Source organism: Podarcis melisellensis (assembly GCF_964234715.1).
Source record: "Podarcis melisellensis genome assembly, chromosome: 4".
Classification (NCBI taxonomy): Eukaryota; Metazoa; Chordata; class Lepidosauria; order Squamata; family Lacertidae; genus Podarcis; species Podarcis melisellensis.
Window position 1 is genome coordinate 46761239 of NC_138531.1, and position 16063 is coordinate 46777301.

General features: G+C 42.2%; 1 long non-coding RNA gene across 1 annotated transcript; it reads left to right on the forward strand.

Annotated features, from left to right (window-relative positions):
• Window positions 1-10325: 10325 nt before the first annotated feature.
• LOC309368135 lies at window positions 10326-15594 on the forward strand. The gene is made up of 3 exons (XR_014167569.1): window positions 10326-10552; window positions 12106-12222; window positions 15526-15594. It is a non-coding gene; the product is annotated as an uncharacterized lncRNA (long non-coding RNA).
• The last annotated feature ends 469 nt before the right edge of the window (window positions 15595-16063 follow it).

Below are 16063 nucleotides of genomic sequence, written 5' to 3' on the forward strand. Positions count from 1 at the left end.
TATGTATTTTATTGTATTATCATTACAATTCTATGGAATACAATAACATAAAGCAGTCAATAAAACACCATTAAATAATAATAATAATAATAATAATAATAATAATAATAATAATAATAATAAATTTTATTTATATCCCGCCCTCCCCAGCCCACAAAACATAACAATTGCTGTAAAAGAATCATTAGGTGGTCTGCCAAGACCAGGAGCAATTTTCAAGTGGTCCATGGGAGAAACATTTTGGGAACCACTGTTCTAGTGGCTTTTGAAGTGTTAGCAAGATATGAAAGCAACCTTGAGCAACAGGTTTGCTTGTCCTTCAAATCCTCATCCTTAGTTGTGGCAATATAATAGTGTCGTTGAAAAGATTATCATATCACAAGGAGAGGATTATAGCTTTGAGTGAAGAATGAGCCGCAGGAAGAGCTGAAGAATTTCCAGCATGCACTGATAATTCAGAGAGCTGAAATGACAGAATAGGTATATAGATACGTGTTTATTTATTACATTAACACATCTTTCCTTGAAAGAGCTCAGGGCGGCATCTTCACAACAATTCTGATGTAGGGTTATGCCTCGTGGCTGAATGGGAGTTTTAGCAGAGTCAAAAGCCAGGATAAAATGGTATGTCTTCAGCATTCACCAAAAGCTGTACAATGAAGATGCCAGATGTAATTTGGTAGAGGGTGGGCAGAGTGTTATACAACTTAGGAGCTGCTCCAGAAAATGTCCTTTTGTCACACACCCCCGAGCTTCTGAGGGCAGTGTGACAATCAATAGGGCCCGATCTGCTGATCTTACCATCTGAAGGGATCTGTAGGGAAGGAGGCAGTCTCTCACACATTTGGGGCCTGAGTTGTTGAGGTCTTTGAACAGTAACATGAGCACCTTAAGCAGGGATTTTAATGTGAGATGTTAATGGATCTCCAGCCAGTAATCTGGCTGCTGCATTTTGGACCAGTTGAGGTTTCTGAGTTGTCTTCAAGGACAGCCCCATGTAGAGTGCATTGGAATAATCCAGTCTGGAAGTTAGCAAAGCATTGAGTACAGTGGCCAAGTCATTTCTGTCCAAAAGCAGTAGTAAGCTGGTGAACCAGCCACAGCTGGAAACAGGTACAGTGGTACCTCGAGTTACAGACACTTCAGGTTACAGATTCCGCTAACTCAGAAATAGTACCTTGGGTTAAGAACTTTGCTTCAGGATGAGAACAGAAATTGCGTGGCGGCAGCAGCGGGAGGCCCCATTAGCTAAAGTGGTGCTTCAGGTTAAGAACAGTTTCAGGTTAAGAACAGACCTCCGGAACAAATTAAGTTCTTAACCCGAGGTACCACTGTACTCCTAGCCCTGAAGGCCACCTGAACCTCCAGTGACAGTGCTGAATCCAGCAGCATCACCAAGCTGTGGACCTGTTCCTTCCAGGGGAGTACAACCCCATCCAGGGTAGGCCTTCTTCCCACCTTCCAGATGGGAGACATAACAACACCTCTTTCTTTTCATGATTCAGCTTCAGTTTACTGGCTCACATCCATCCCACTATCCCTCAAGCACAGGTCTAACACCTCAAGCCTCTCCCAGTTAACATGGAATGGAGAGATAGAGCTGGATGTCATCAGCATACTGAGGGCACTTCACTCCAGATCTCCTGATGACTGCTCTCAGAGGCTTCACATAGATGTTAAATAGCATAGAGGACAAGACAGAACCCTGTGGGACACCACAGGACAACTCCCACGACTGCTTTCTGGAGCAGTACCACAGAAGCACAGTGCCTGAAACCCCAACCTCTCTGAGATGCTCCAGAAGGATATGGAGTCAACAGTGTTAAAAGCAGCTGCGGAGACAGAGCAGTGTCACATTACCACCATCTCTCTCCCAAATGTCATCAACAAGGGCAATCAGGGCAGTTTCAGTGCCAAGACCAGCCTTGAAGCCAGACTGAAATAGTAAGGGGGGCAGATTTCAGCTAGAAATTTTTACAATATATAATGTATTCCAGGGAGGATACCTGCAAGTTATTCCCATGGCTAAAATGATAATGATGGATGGATTACCTAGGAACTGGGATGCTGAGTCTTCAAGGTTGCTTAGCAAACCTGTGACTGGCATGTGAACAAACTTGTGATTAAATCCTTTGAACATTTTGAACCACTTGGATATCTGCAAATCAAAAATCTCATGATGCATAGCAGGAAGAGTCTGGAGGATATGTGGAAAATTATATTGCAAAATGCCATGTGAGTGTTTATTGAACTCCCCCAACACATATTTGGTAACCTTTAACAAAGTTTTGTTTAGCTATTTGCAGGTTACATTTTCGTACATTTGTGGGTATCTTAAGTACCATATTCTGAAGGTAAAGTGAACAGCAACCATCCAAACTAGAAATATGCTGTAAAGCAATTAGCAATTAAAACCCTGTTTGTATTCACCAACTCAGTTTTGCTAAGTAGTCACTGTAACAAATTTGCTGTTAGATAATCATCACTGTCTGTTCTTTTTGTATTTTATTTCCCTGCCCCCACACCTCACAAGTATGGACAGAAACTTGCCGATTTAGGATTACACTCATATGATGAAGTAGACTGTGACCCATGAAAGCTTATGCATTAATGAATTGTTAAAATTCTCGCCCCCCAATTGTTTAATGTCTATTCAATGTTTATTTTCATAGACAAAACGGTATTAGGTACACAAGTTCTATGATTCTAACCGGTGGTTTTCACCCCTTTCACACAAAGCCTGAATGTGGATCCAAACCCTCTTAAAGAAAATGATGATGAGCATGCCGTATTGCAGCTACTTCTACTCATCCATGTAAGAGTAGATAAGAAATGTTATCCCCACATTGCAGATGAGGAGCTAAAGCTGAGAGAGAATGATTTGCCTACAGATGCCTAGTGAGGTCATGACAAACTTTGAACCAGTGATAATTGACAGCTCGGTCTCTTAGCTACTAGGCTACACTACCTCCCACCTCTTCCATTAATTTTAGTGGCTGTTGATTATACCACTTGCTTGAGTTCTCCTTCCACTCATTTGTTATTTGTCATATATTATGTTTTTCAGAGTGTTCAAAACACTTCATGCACATTATTGCAGCAATTTATTTTACAGAACATCCCTGTAAAGGGCAGGCCAAAAGCTTTGTCTACATATTGCAGATGGGGAGCTCAGGCTGAGAGATAAAGCTGCCGAGTGAGGTCAGGGCAGAGATGTGCTTTGAACCAGGAATGGTTCTCTGCTCAGTCTTTCAGCCTACACTAGCTCTCAACTCTTCCACCAGTTTTAGTGGCTATGGGTTGCACCACTCATTTGTTGTTATCTGCCAAGGTATTCCATCATATGCCTATCATTTGTGGATTTAATTCCTGTGACAAAGATGAAGCACAGTGGGCAGCTACGCTACCACAATGACTTTTAGCTGTGCAGTGCAACTTCCCTGCCTCCCCTTTCCCCACAAGTTCCTTAAATCTGTTTTGGAGGGTTGGGGGCAGGGGGAAATCCAGACCAGATTTGGAGGGTACAGGCGGTGGGGAGGGCAAGCAATTTACACTGCACAGCTGAAAGTCATTGTGTTACTGTTTCCTTGACTATTACCCTTAGATGCCCAGCTGCAATGGACTTCCTTCTGACCCTAGAAGGTACCAAGGTACAGAGAGCGGCAAGGACTCTTTCATTAGGACCCCTGGGTATGTCACAATGCTCATTTTTTTGCTTCAGGTTCTGAATAAAAATTACTGTGCAGAAAGCGATGACAAAACTCTGTTCAGGCCAAGGATATCATAGGAACCGTCTCCTCCTTCCTGCCCATCCTCCATATGTATGCATCAGCTGATGCAATCTCTGCACGGTTGCCAAATCCCTGAGCTCTCTCTTCTTGTTCAACAAACTCTTGGCAAGAAAAACTGCTTCCAATAATGCTGGTCTCAGTGAAGTAGTCAGCCCTGTTTAACAAGTTTAAGAGAAAAAGGTTGAGAAAGAAATGGAAAGTCAGAGGCCTTCAAAACTAAAGCCTGATATCCGTAATCCTCTAGGGACTGACATTTTCTTTATATGGTCATGATACAGTAAGACTGCTTGCCAAGTTTCTATCTAGGCTTCTGAGTCATGTTGGTAGTAGCACAATTCACAGGAATTCCTCCACTCCCCGCTGCCACCCCGGATGGAAAGCATGCATTTTGCAGAGAGAAAAGCTACTAGGGACAACAGCTGAAAAAAGGGGTGAGCACTCCCTGTGACTTCAAATCCCTTCACTCAAAAAATACTTTTCTCTTAAAAACAAGTAAAAGACAATCCAGATTTTCTTAACTTACATTCACATGTAACATCTAGCTAAGGCCGGAAAAAGGAGCTTAAGAAAACCCTGCTTCTGCACAACACACCTCTATTTTGTTTTGTGACTAACCGATTGTATATTTATTTAGTGACTGAGAGAAATACTTGGCTAGCTGTATAACTTCAGGGGTGGTGCCTGAATCAGTTCCTTCTACTTATGCAGCTGTTTAAAGTGGTAGTAATTATTATTTTTAAAGACCCGCCCGCCCCCGATAATTTAAAAGGTATTTTTGCACCTGATTTTAATTTCAGTTTTGTTTTGTGCTGTTCAAATTAAGCCTAACAATATACACAATAATGGATCTGATAGTGGATTTGTTTCTGAAAAAGCCAAGTTCACATCCTAGAAGAGGCAAGTGTCTTCTCTTCCTTTTCAGGGAAAAGCTATACCACTTATCAACTGGTCTGTGCCCGGAAGGGTTCATTAGAAGCTCATGGCATACAGCAATGAATTAGGGGTTTAACTATACATAAGAAACTTGTGAAGTTAGGAATTCACATTTTAAAACCTAAATCGTCTCCCTAAGCTACCTTCTGTCTAGGCCAAGACATAAAAACACTTAAGGCAAGACTGTTTTAACTACATGTGACATACTAATAGATTAGCAGCTGAGAGAGATGGGGGCAGGCCCAAAGGATAGAGGCAGACCAAGAAAAACTACAAGTGCCAAGGAAAGATAGGTGGGAGACCAGGAAGGCTGTGCAGACACATGCACAGATATGTGCAGAGTGAATGTGTATCTTTCTTCCTCAACGTAGATGTAACTTTCTGTGTACTCACATGACCTTTCTTAGAAATCAGTTTTAGTGCTTGAAAATGCGTCGACTGCAGTTTCATCAGTGATACACAGCATTTCTTAATTAACCTGGGAGTGCTTCAGTGCCGGATTTACATATAAGCTAAACAAGCTATAGCTTAGGGCCCCATGCTCTTGGAGGCCCCCAAAAAATTTAAAGGAAAAAAACCTGGATGTGCATTTCTAAACTATAAGATAAAAAACAAACAAAATAAAACCTACATACAGCAACAGTGTTTTGTGTTGCATAGGCTCCTATGATGTAAATAATGGGCCCCACCTGCTAGCCTGTTCCCCTAAAATATCACTGGTTTGCACATTTCTATATGTGGCTTTAGATACCTATTAGGTCTATAAATTACCACACTCCACAAAAAACAGCGCTAATTTGTTGTTGACAAAGGACAGCTGGACATATAAAGGGCCCCATTGCCTTCAGTAGCTTAGGGCCTCATCAAACCTAAATCCGACCCTGGAGTGCTTCCAAACTTCAAGCTCTACCTCTACTTATTTGCCGCCTAGGGAGTGACTCTGGTGGACACGCCAATTTGGCCTGCTCCACATTCTGCCCATTCATTGCCTTTCTTGAACTCTCAACGTTTTCAAACACTTCATCCGACACAGCATCTTTGCCACTGTTCGGCACCCTCCAGTTTCATCACTGTTTTCCTAACAGTTTTCTTTAAATCTTGGAACTTGTTTCCCACTTAGTCTTAATTCATTAATTCATTGTTAGCTTAATCCATCTGCTTTTCTAGTGTCTCCCCGCCAGCTCCCCGCCCTGCGCTGTGGCTCCTGCTGCCTGAGGAGGAACAGCAAATGGCACCCCACCCTATGTCAAGGTGGAGAGGACCTAAGGCTGGCCAAGTTATTTTGGCACCTTAGACACAAAATCCCACGCATGCCTCTTCCTGGGAGTAAAAATACAATAAGAATAAAATAAATAAATGTTCAAGTTGTTGCTAGCCTTTCATGACACTCAAAAACTCGCTCTAACGATAGGACTGGCCACACTTTTGCTTTCCTGAATGGATTCAGACAGAAATATAATGAATCAGTGTAAGGGACATACACAGGATGGGCATTGTGAGGATGAGATAGTCAGGAGACAAAAAAGGGAGAGCAAGACAAAAACATAGTGAGGGAGATTGTAATTGCATACGCACCAAATTGCAATTTGCGTACTCACCAAGGGTTTAAAGCACATTCTCCCCCACCCCCCAAGAATTCTGGGAACAGTAGTTTACCCCTCCGAGAACTACAATTCCCAGCACCCCAAACAAACTTTCCAGGAGTTTGGAGAGGGACAAAATAGACTGGAAAATAAAAACTTTTTAGCCCAAATCTACCGATGCTGACCTAGTTACTAACAGGCTTTCAGTCTCCTGATAAGTAAAAGAGTAGGTGGTCCATTGCAGGGTTTTCTGATGATGGGTGATGGGTCCTGAGGTGAGGGACTGGTAGACCCTGGCTGCACACTGCATCACATTTTTAAGGGCTCTCTCCCCCATCCTGGACTGAATAACAGTTGGCATTTTATGGCCAGAGCACAGGCCATGCTTGGTGGATAACTCATGTGACACCTTGCTGGGAGTTGGGAAGATGTAGACAGACCCCTGGGGGCAGGCAAATAGTGTTTAGCTCTGGTGGAAATGGAAGCCCACCACACCTAGCCTGGGCTCTGGATTCAGGAGCTGGTTGGACTATGCGTTTGCCTCACTTGAGCAAAATGGAGGGGTAAGAGAGCTGGGCCTTTCTGCATAGTACTAAGTACCAAACTCATATTCCCCAATAGTGTGGTCCCAGATGTTTTTTTAAATATAATTAAAAACAAATTTACTCTGCCTAAGCTTTCCAGTGTAGATTAATGGGGGAGATTCACTGAGGAGGGGATCCCAATTCTCTGAAGAAAAAATGGATTTTATAATCTTTTAAGTAATATAAATGTATACTTTTTAAAAGGAAAAATTATTGTGGAAAAGAATCCAATTATTTCAATATTTTTAAGACCGGCATTTTCTTGGAACAATGTGCACACTTACTTTCCTGCACTGGCATACACATCTCCATGGTGTAACAACGAGTAACAACGAAAGGATATGTTCCCCTCCCCACTCCCCATCTTCGGCTACTTTCCCTCCTCTACTGTGTTAGCACAAGGAGTACTCTGTTGCAGGAATGTTGTTAATGCCACTGTGGCATTAAGAGAAAAGCCACTCCCATAGCCCAGAAAAATTGGATCGTCCATACAAGTCTGTAATTTCATTAGTCACTTACAACAGGATTTGAAAGAGGAGCATAGTGAACCAAGGCATAGCCTTCCCTGGCCCAGCTGAAATCTTGTTTTTGAACTGACTGCGCAGAAATGATTAGATGAGGAAACCAAAAGAAGTTCTTTTTTAGAACAAGGAGTTAATCTGCAGCGTCCCAGTTTCACAATGAAATTGATGTAAGGCCTAAATGACTACATCTGCAGAACATTTTGTTTTCTGTATGATACAAAATTTCACCACAGAAAGATACGGTGCTATGACTTGCAGGCTGTGAAATGATGAAAACACAGGAAAGAAAATAAAAAATAAAATAAAATTGTAGGTAAATAAAATGCAACTCTCTGATAAAAGAGAAATGTCTTCTGGATCTTCTCAAGTGCTTTCTATAATACAGTGGTACCTCAGGTTACATACGCTTCAGGTTAAAGACTCCGCTAACCCAGAAATAGTACCTCGGGTTAAGAACTTTGCTTCAGGATGAGAACAGAAATCGTGCTCCGGCGGCGCAGCGGCAGCAGGAGGCCCCATTAGCTAAAGTGGTGCTTCAGGTTAAGAACAGTTTCAGGTTAAGAACGGATGTCCAGAACGAATTAAGTACGTAACCAGAGGTACCACTGTACGATGGTGCAACCACAGAGAATACAGGCATTCAGCATTTGCCCTTTTCTTATGATTGCTACTGTGCATGGTGGGTGGCTACAAAAAACAACCCATGTGCAGAATTTAGCCTGGGTCAGCTCTTGATACTCCACTGCCACACATGATCATTCATACTGGCATGCCAAATGTTAATCTGCACTGAAATAAGCCCGTGACACTGGATGTAAACGCCTTTGGCATCGGTTGGCATAGCTGGACTTCCACTGGCCCAGCCTTTCCTGTTAAACTACATGCCGCAAACACCATTCAGACAGGCCCTCTGCCTCATAAACTCTGCTGATCACCTATTATAGATTCATTATGTCTGCTTATTGAAATTTGTTTAAATTTTTTTTTGCTATAGATCCCTAATACAAAATGCTCATGTGACTTGTGAAATATGGAAGTGCATGTTTAGAGATCACATTTCACTTTAAAATACACACGAGAGGAAAGATATTGCCACTCCTGTATGTTCAAGGTCTTCATATCCAGCATACTATTTGTGTGTGTTTTGTATCCAAATATAAAAGGTCAATGGCCCTTAATTTTTGATAGGAAGCTACTGATCCATTCTCATGCATGGGAGCATGGTGCATGGATAGTATTTCAGTATCTCTTTGCTGATTCATGCCTATGGAGCTAACCAAATTTCCACTGGTCCCATTTCCCAAGCATTCATTTTTCATTTCTGGAGCATAGCTTCATGCTGACTCACTCTTTATCTAGTTCCTGTGTCCTTTCCCCAGCTTTTCTGTGTATGTGCTTCTTCTACAGCTTGATTCTTTATCTGCTCAGTTTCTATGTAGCCAAATAAACTATGTTTGTAATCTATAAACCTTACTTAGATGCTAGCCAAATTTATTCCACACCCACCACAGTTCATCTTTTTTCTTTTATATTTGCAATACAGTACACGTAAAACACCTTGCAGTTATTAACTACAACAAAAACACTGGGATATCTCTTGTTTCCAGGATGAGAGGGCCTGTATCAGTTGTACTCTCTGTTTCTGGGAAGTTAGTTTCCATGATGGAAACTGGCTATTGTGTCATGGAGATGGTGTCATGGAAATGGTGAGGGGATGGTAAGTATATCCTCCTAGTACACTCAGCTGTTATGTGAAAGGAGCCCAATACTGAATTCTCCCACACCCAGAAACACAGATTTTAAATGTAAAAATGAATAAAGATGAGATTCACAAATATTGCTGGGAATTTAAAATACTCATGTTTTGTTTCCAAATGTCCCTTATGCCTTAAAATAAATCAAGTGCAGTTGTATATCAAAAGACTTTAATTCTGTTCTTATCTGTACAGCACAGTTCTTTCCACAAGTCACCATGTTCCCGTAGGTCTCGTTTATCTTCTTACACTTTTAAGAGACCAAGCAGGAAAAACAAGGATGAAATTTTTTTATATCCCTCCTTTCTGTGCACTACTCCTGCGAGTGTTTCCTAGATTTGGGTCAAGGTTGGCTGGCAAATGTTAATGTCACCGGAAGCGCTTTTGAGGAACTGTTGTGGAAAGCCAAATTGCATAAGTATCCTGAAGCAGGATCTAGCTCCAATGAACCTGCAGCCTGGCTTGACCCCCCTTCCCCTTCTCAGCAGCCCAGTAGGTTGTACCTGCTACCCTTCAACCAGTGCATTTGAACTTCTGTTCCGCACATTCTGGCAGCTCACTTCTGGAGGGTTCTGTTATGCTTTTCAATAAACCTAAGCATGGGGTAAAATGGGAAATCAGAAAAATATAACTACAGTGGTACCTTGGTTCCCGAACAGCTTAGTTGTCAAACAAATTGGCTCCCGAATGCCACAAACCCGGAAGTAGGTGTTCCAGTTTGCGAACGTTTTTCAGTAGGTGAATATCCGACATGGCTTCTGCAGTTTCCGATTGAGTGCAGGAAGCTCCTGCAAGCAAACAGAAGCCGTGCCTTGGTTTTTGAATGGTTTTGGGAGTCGTACAGACTCCTGGAATGGATTAAATTTGAAAACCAATGTACCACTGTATAGACATAGGGCAGGTGTGGGGAGCTTTTTTTCCCCAGGCCCACATTCCCTCATGGGCAACTTCCCAGGGGCCACATACTAGTGGTGGTGAATAGGGCCAGCATAGCTGTCAACTTTTCCCTTTTCTTGCGAGGAATCCTATTCAGAATAAGGGAATTTCCCTTAAAAAAAGGGAAAAGTTGACAGCTATGAGTGCCAGAGGCAGCTAGGATATGGCCGTAGGGAAATGGGGGAGGAGCAATGGATGTGGCTCCAACTTTGGTGTAGTAGGCAACATTCAGCCATGGAAAACCCATATTTTCTTCACCCACACTCACAAACACAACGCTCTGAAGCTGCACTGAGGAAGCATAGACAATATCAACTTAAAAACCACACAGCAGGCTGCGCAAGCAGAACAGAAACTAAAAACACCGTGCCCGAGAGTTAACTCAGGCAGCTCCTCGTACAGCAAGCCAGGAGAGCCAATACACTGCACTATCCACACTGCATCCAGGTAAGCAGAAGACACCATTGCTTTGAGGAGCCACCAGGAAGAAGCATTTGAAAAGGGCATGGGAGGGTGTGACCTGGGGAGAGGCGTGTGTGAGGAGGAGCATGGCCTAAGAAGAGTCCCAGGGGTCTGGCAGAGAGACCTGAGGGGCTACACGCAGGCCCCAGGACTGAGGTTCCTCATCCCTGAAAAAGAGGAACAAGAACGTATCCTTTTCACTGCACTTTGCAAAATTCTGTAATCTAAACCCTGAGAGAACGAGAGAACGAGATTGCTTGTTAATATTTTAGAACCTGAACCCGAACGGCTGTGTCAGATACAAAAATCACTTTCAGCTGTCAAAATATCCCATGCAATTTCCCAGAGCATAAAAGCAGAAGGTCTGTCAGATGTGAAAGGTGGTAAGAAAGGCTGTGGTATTTACTCCTACCTTGTCAAATAAATTCTGCACCATAGTTGAATTCCATATGTGCAGCACCCTGGATTCTTGGATAAAACACCAAATAATACTGGCCAAATATTGCAGCATTAACCACTGTTACACTGAATCTTGCAGCTCCTGAGCTGCAAAGACTCCTGAGCTGCAAAGACTCCTGTGGGAGTCTTTGTATATTACCCAGTCCTATGATTTGAGTCCGTGTGATGTAGTGGTTAATGTTGGACTAAGAGCTGTGAGACCAGGGTTCAAATTCCCATACAGCCATGAAGGTCACTGTGTCACCTTGGGCCAGTCACTGTCTCTTAGCCTAATCTAACACTCAGTGTTGTTGTGAGAATAAAATGGGGAGGGGGGAAACAATACATGCATGCCACCTTGAACTCCTTGCGGGGGGGGGGGAGAGATATCATATAAATCAAATAAATAATGTCTGAAGAGGACTTTCTTCAATACAGACACACACTGTCCATTCTCACAGCTGTGGTGTGACTCAGATGCGGATTACGAGGTGTTATTTAAACGTCGAAAAAGAAATAATGTAACAAAGTACAGTTGAGGGTGCAAACCTGTGGTTCTTGGAAGGTGACCTAGGAGGCATAGGATGTTGGGGGTCTCCCTTCCAACAGAGACAAGACCCGTCTTTGGAAGCCTTTTTGGTATAGCTGCTGTCCCTTCACCCTCAGTGCTCCAATGATTGTAAGGAGATAAAATGAGTGTGAGCGGGGTGTGTCAAGAGGCAATCCCCTCCCAACTCCTGTCCTGGTCAGCGCATGACTGGCATGGCTTTGGAGCTGGTTTTCTTCCAGCCTGGATTCTCCAGTTGGGTTGCTCTGTCCATTTTTACCACCAGGAGGGGCGCCATTTAAATCATTTGCCCTGGGCACAGAAATGCCTTGGGCCATCTCTGGGTGTTTGTGCCCTAGCTCTCTGCTTGTTCCATGTATATTCAATAGCATACCAGGTTTGTGTTAAGTGAAGTCTGACCACAGGAACAAATTACCTTGCCTTTAAGGCTAATTTAAGCCTGAGGGAACTGGTTGTTTAGCAGAGAGTTGAATGCACATGTGGCTTCTCAATCAATAATTATGACTTCCAACAATTTCTGGAATCTCCACAGGACCATCAGCATTCCAGAGCAGAGGTGAAGGCAGGGGCGAATTCCTTCCTCTCCGTTTTTTTTTCCTCCAGCACCCCATGGAAAAATTCTTTCAGAAGAATGCCTTGCTCTTCACAGGTACTTTATGGCTGATATTTCATAGGAAAGAAGCAATCAGGTAGCATGCAGAGTTCTACTTGAGCGTGAATAATATACCACATCCTCTGTTGCCAGAAGCATGAGGGTTTCCTGTTGATTTTAGTAAGAGGTGAATTTTACTTGCTTTCACATCCTCATTGTAAGCTGAAGGTGAGGAAGTTTTGAGAAAACCTGCTCAAAAAGCCAGCTTATGGAAACAGAACCTACGATTACAACCCAGACCTTTAGATCGATTACAACCCAGACCTTTAGATCGTCCTCTGTTTGGTAGCACATCACTAAGGTGAAGAAGCGCATACTATTTTTTTAAAAGGAAAATCATTACCATTTGGGGGCTTATAAGAAATTGTGGGAAGATGGAGGATAAATGATGGAAAATTAATGTAATACTCTGAGACTCTTGAGTTCCAGGTCTGTTATTTATTGTTTACTTATTTGCTTTATTTATATCCTGCTTTTCCACCAACAAACTCAAGGCAGCATGCATAGTTCTCCCTTGTAGGTTAGAGTTGAGGTTGGCGACTGGTGAATTTTATGACTGAGTGTATATTTGAGCATAGATCTCCCCAGGTCTTGTCTGGCACTCTAATTAGGAGTTGCCAACATTTTTGAACCTGTGGGCATATTTCATATTTTTCATCAATCACAAAATGTCTGCAGTAGGGTTGTGTCCTGTCCATACATCATTCTGCTTTGTTCTGTGATGCTTCTCTAACAATACTGCATTATTGCCCGCTGGAGGGGCACTCTTGGACTATAGTGCAACAAAAGTGGGACACACACACACAGCACAGGACATGCACTGATTAGAAACTTAGCAACACTTTGCATGGACAGTGTTGAAAGCAAGGTCACATATATACAACCAGCCTGATAACACCGTGAGCATAAATCATCACAAATGCAGAATAAAAAGGGCATTTCACATAGATTCCTAATCATCACCAACTTTCTCACTGAAGAAGCTTTCTGCTGAAGTGACAGTACCATGTCCCCACAAAAATGGTAGGCACATCCTTTGACTGCAGAAAAGTGCAAAGCCTGGGCAAGTGCCCACCAGTCATATCTTACCTTTAGTCAAGTGCACTTGTGCTCATTGACGAAGCTTAGATACTGTGTTTCACTGCCATATTTACTCATAATACATAATCTGGATTATTTCTGCTCACTTTATTGCTCTGTTGAACTTTCTACTTACAGAAGTTCCTGTTTAAATAAGGAACAAACAGTCCAGAGCCCAGATGCTGTAACTCGCTGCATCTCTCCCTCTCTGCTGCCTAGGTTTTCTGGCTCTTCTCACAGAGGACTGGTTCACGTGTTACACTCAGTGGGGTGTCACCTTTTAATTTGCGATGGCTCTCCATTCATGCGAGTTGTGTAGTAAGAGCTCACAGCTCATGAGTTTCAGACACAGTAAAGTCTGCGATTTTGGATACTATTTGGAAGTCATGAAAAATGACATGGCTGAGACTCATTCATCTATCAACTCACATATTACTTTGCTCATGCAAATGAAAAATTCATGTGCATAAAAAAGGGCACACGTATACACACACACACACACACACACACACACACACAGGCAAGTTGGGCAAAAGACAGCTACAGCTAATGCCACAATGAGACTTGACTTATTTTGAAGACGAAAACAATGAAAGTTTTTCCAGGATGGCATCTGCACAACACAATAAAAAAACCAATAATGTAAACAATAATATTAAGAAGAAATAGAAAAGACTTATTAAATATAAAATAGCATAGGGTAGATATAATATTAAAAAACTGAATATAAAACACAACTTAAAATGCCTTAGAAAATAAAGAAAGGTTTTTTGCCTGGTGCTAGAATCACAAAATAAGTGGGTGCCAAGTATCTCTCTCTCTTTTGCCATTCACTATAACTGTAATTGCAGGACAGGCAACAGGGATAAGAAACCTCAGGCCTGGAGCCCAATGTGTCAATCCAGGACTTTCTATATGGCCCTCAAGACTCTCCCAAGACCAACCACTCACTCCACCTGTTCTCTGCCCTCATCAAGTCCCCTTGCTTGCCTGGATTTGTTTATGTACACAAGTCTTTGCTTCTCCCCAGCCATGACTGTGCTGTATGGAGAAGGAAAGAAGCCAAATTCTGTCCTTACTGCTTGTGGTTTATGTGGCTTGTTTCTGTTTGTGTCCCCCATCTTTTACAACTGTCAGAAGGTGGGGAGAAGCAAAGCACTAGCGCATGTTATCCCCTCGTTAATTTTATTCTTATTGCTACCTGAAAATGGGGCTAAAGTTGGAGGAAAATAAAATATGGGGGTACTTAGAGAAAGATGCAAGTAAGCAGACCTTTTAACTATTTGTCAGCATAAAAACCCCTATTTCAGAGAAGTGCTACCCTGAATATTTTTCTTATGAGTCAGCGTTTTAGATATATGGCAGTTTATTTACCCAGAAGCTATGGGATATTCTTCTTTGTACCTTGTGAATTCAATCACTTTTGGCAGGGAGGGGGTCTTGTGGTGGTTGAGTTCCCTATTTAAATTCTGTTGGGCCTATGGAACAGAGAGGGTTCTGTTCAGGATAGACTCTTTTTCCCCCTCAATGGGAATTTAAAAATTGTTCCCAGTGATGATATCATAGCCCTCTACATTCCCACAGTTGCAACAATGGAAGTTATTGAGAGGCATGACATTTTCGTTTAATACTTACATTGTTAAATACTTTTATTTTTTTATATATATAAAAAGAACAAAAAACAATGAAAGGCAAAATGTGTTTTGACAAAGAATGTCAGAATGATAGAAATATATTGTTGGAAGAGATTCCATGACTAATCAGTTTTTCATTAGCACAGCAGCTTTGGCTGGGGGCAATAGAGTTGCTCTGAATGTGGACGTAGCTGGTGGCTGTTGTGGGATGTCTCTGTATATAATAATGATGTTTCTTCCTGTAATCCTGAGCACAAGTGGGCCAGATTCAGAAAATAAGTCACTCTGGGCAATGGCCATAAAGCTAGGATGGGGAACTTGTGACCAGTGTGCAGGGATGATGGCAGCTGCTGTCCAACAATATCCAAAAGGCCACAAGTTATCCATACCTCCCATAAAACATCCTGAAAATGGTCAGCTAACCAACCATTCCTTGTAAAATCTGGAAATCGAACAAATCCACATCCTGCTAAACGTATTGCAGAAACTCCGACAGAGGCAGGAATCTGTCCTTTCATTCTTCCAGGGATAGTGCAGTGTAATTACAATCACAATTACAATTGTCAGTGTTGTTGTTGTCATCAAGTTGTGTATCTACAGCAGTGACCAGAGGAGAAATGACCTCTGGGAGGAGTGCAGAAAGAAGAAACGCCATCTGCATCGGCCTCTACAGTAACAACCGGCGCTGCAACCTTCCATCAGCTTGACTTCAACCCCAAAGGCGCACTCCTCCATTGTCTCCCAAGATGATGATATTATTATTATTATTATTATTATTATTATTATTATTATTATTATTATTATCATTATTATTATTATTATCCCAATTGACCAAAACAGAAGACACTTGAGTCAAGAGAAACATACAGATTGATATACAGAATAGAGCTCAATTTTCTCCATAATGGATATTATGAATACTGCCACTAAACATTCATTTGGAAGATGCGCATCATTGTGGTTTGTGTTCCTGGCGAATGATTCAGATGATCTGTTTCTTTCCCTCCAGCCACCGCTCTAAATGTAGTGCAACCAAAGGTGGTTGGTTTTCTGGGGGTGTGTGTGTGTTTTTTTTAAGCTTTCCATGCTCTGAGTTGCAATGTGAATTGCACATTACACACACC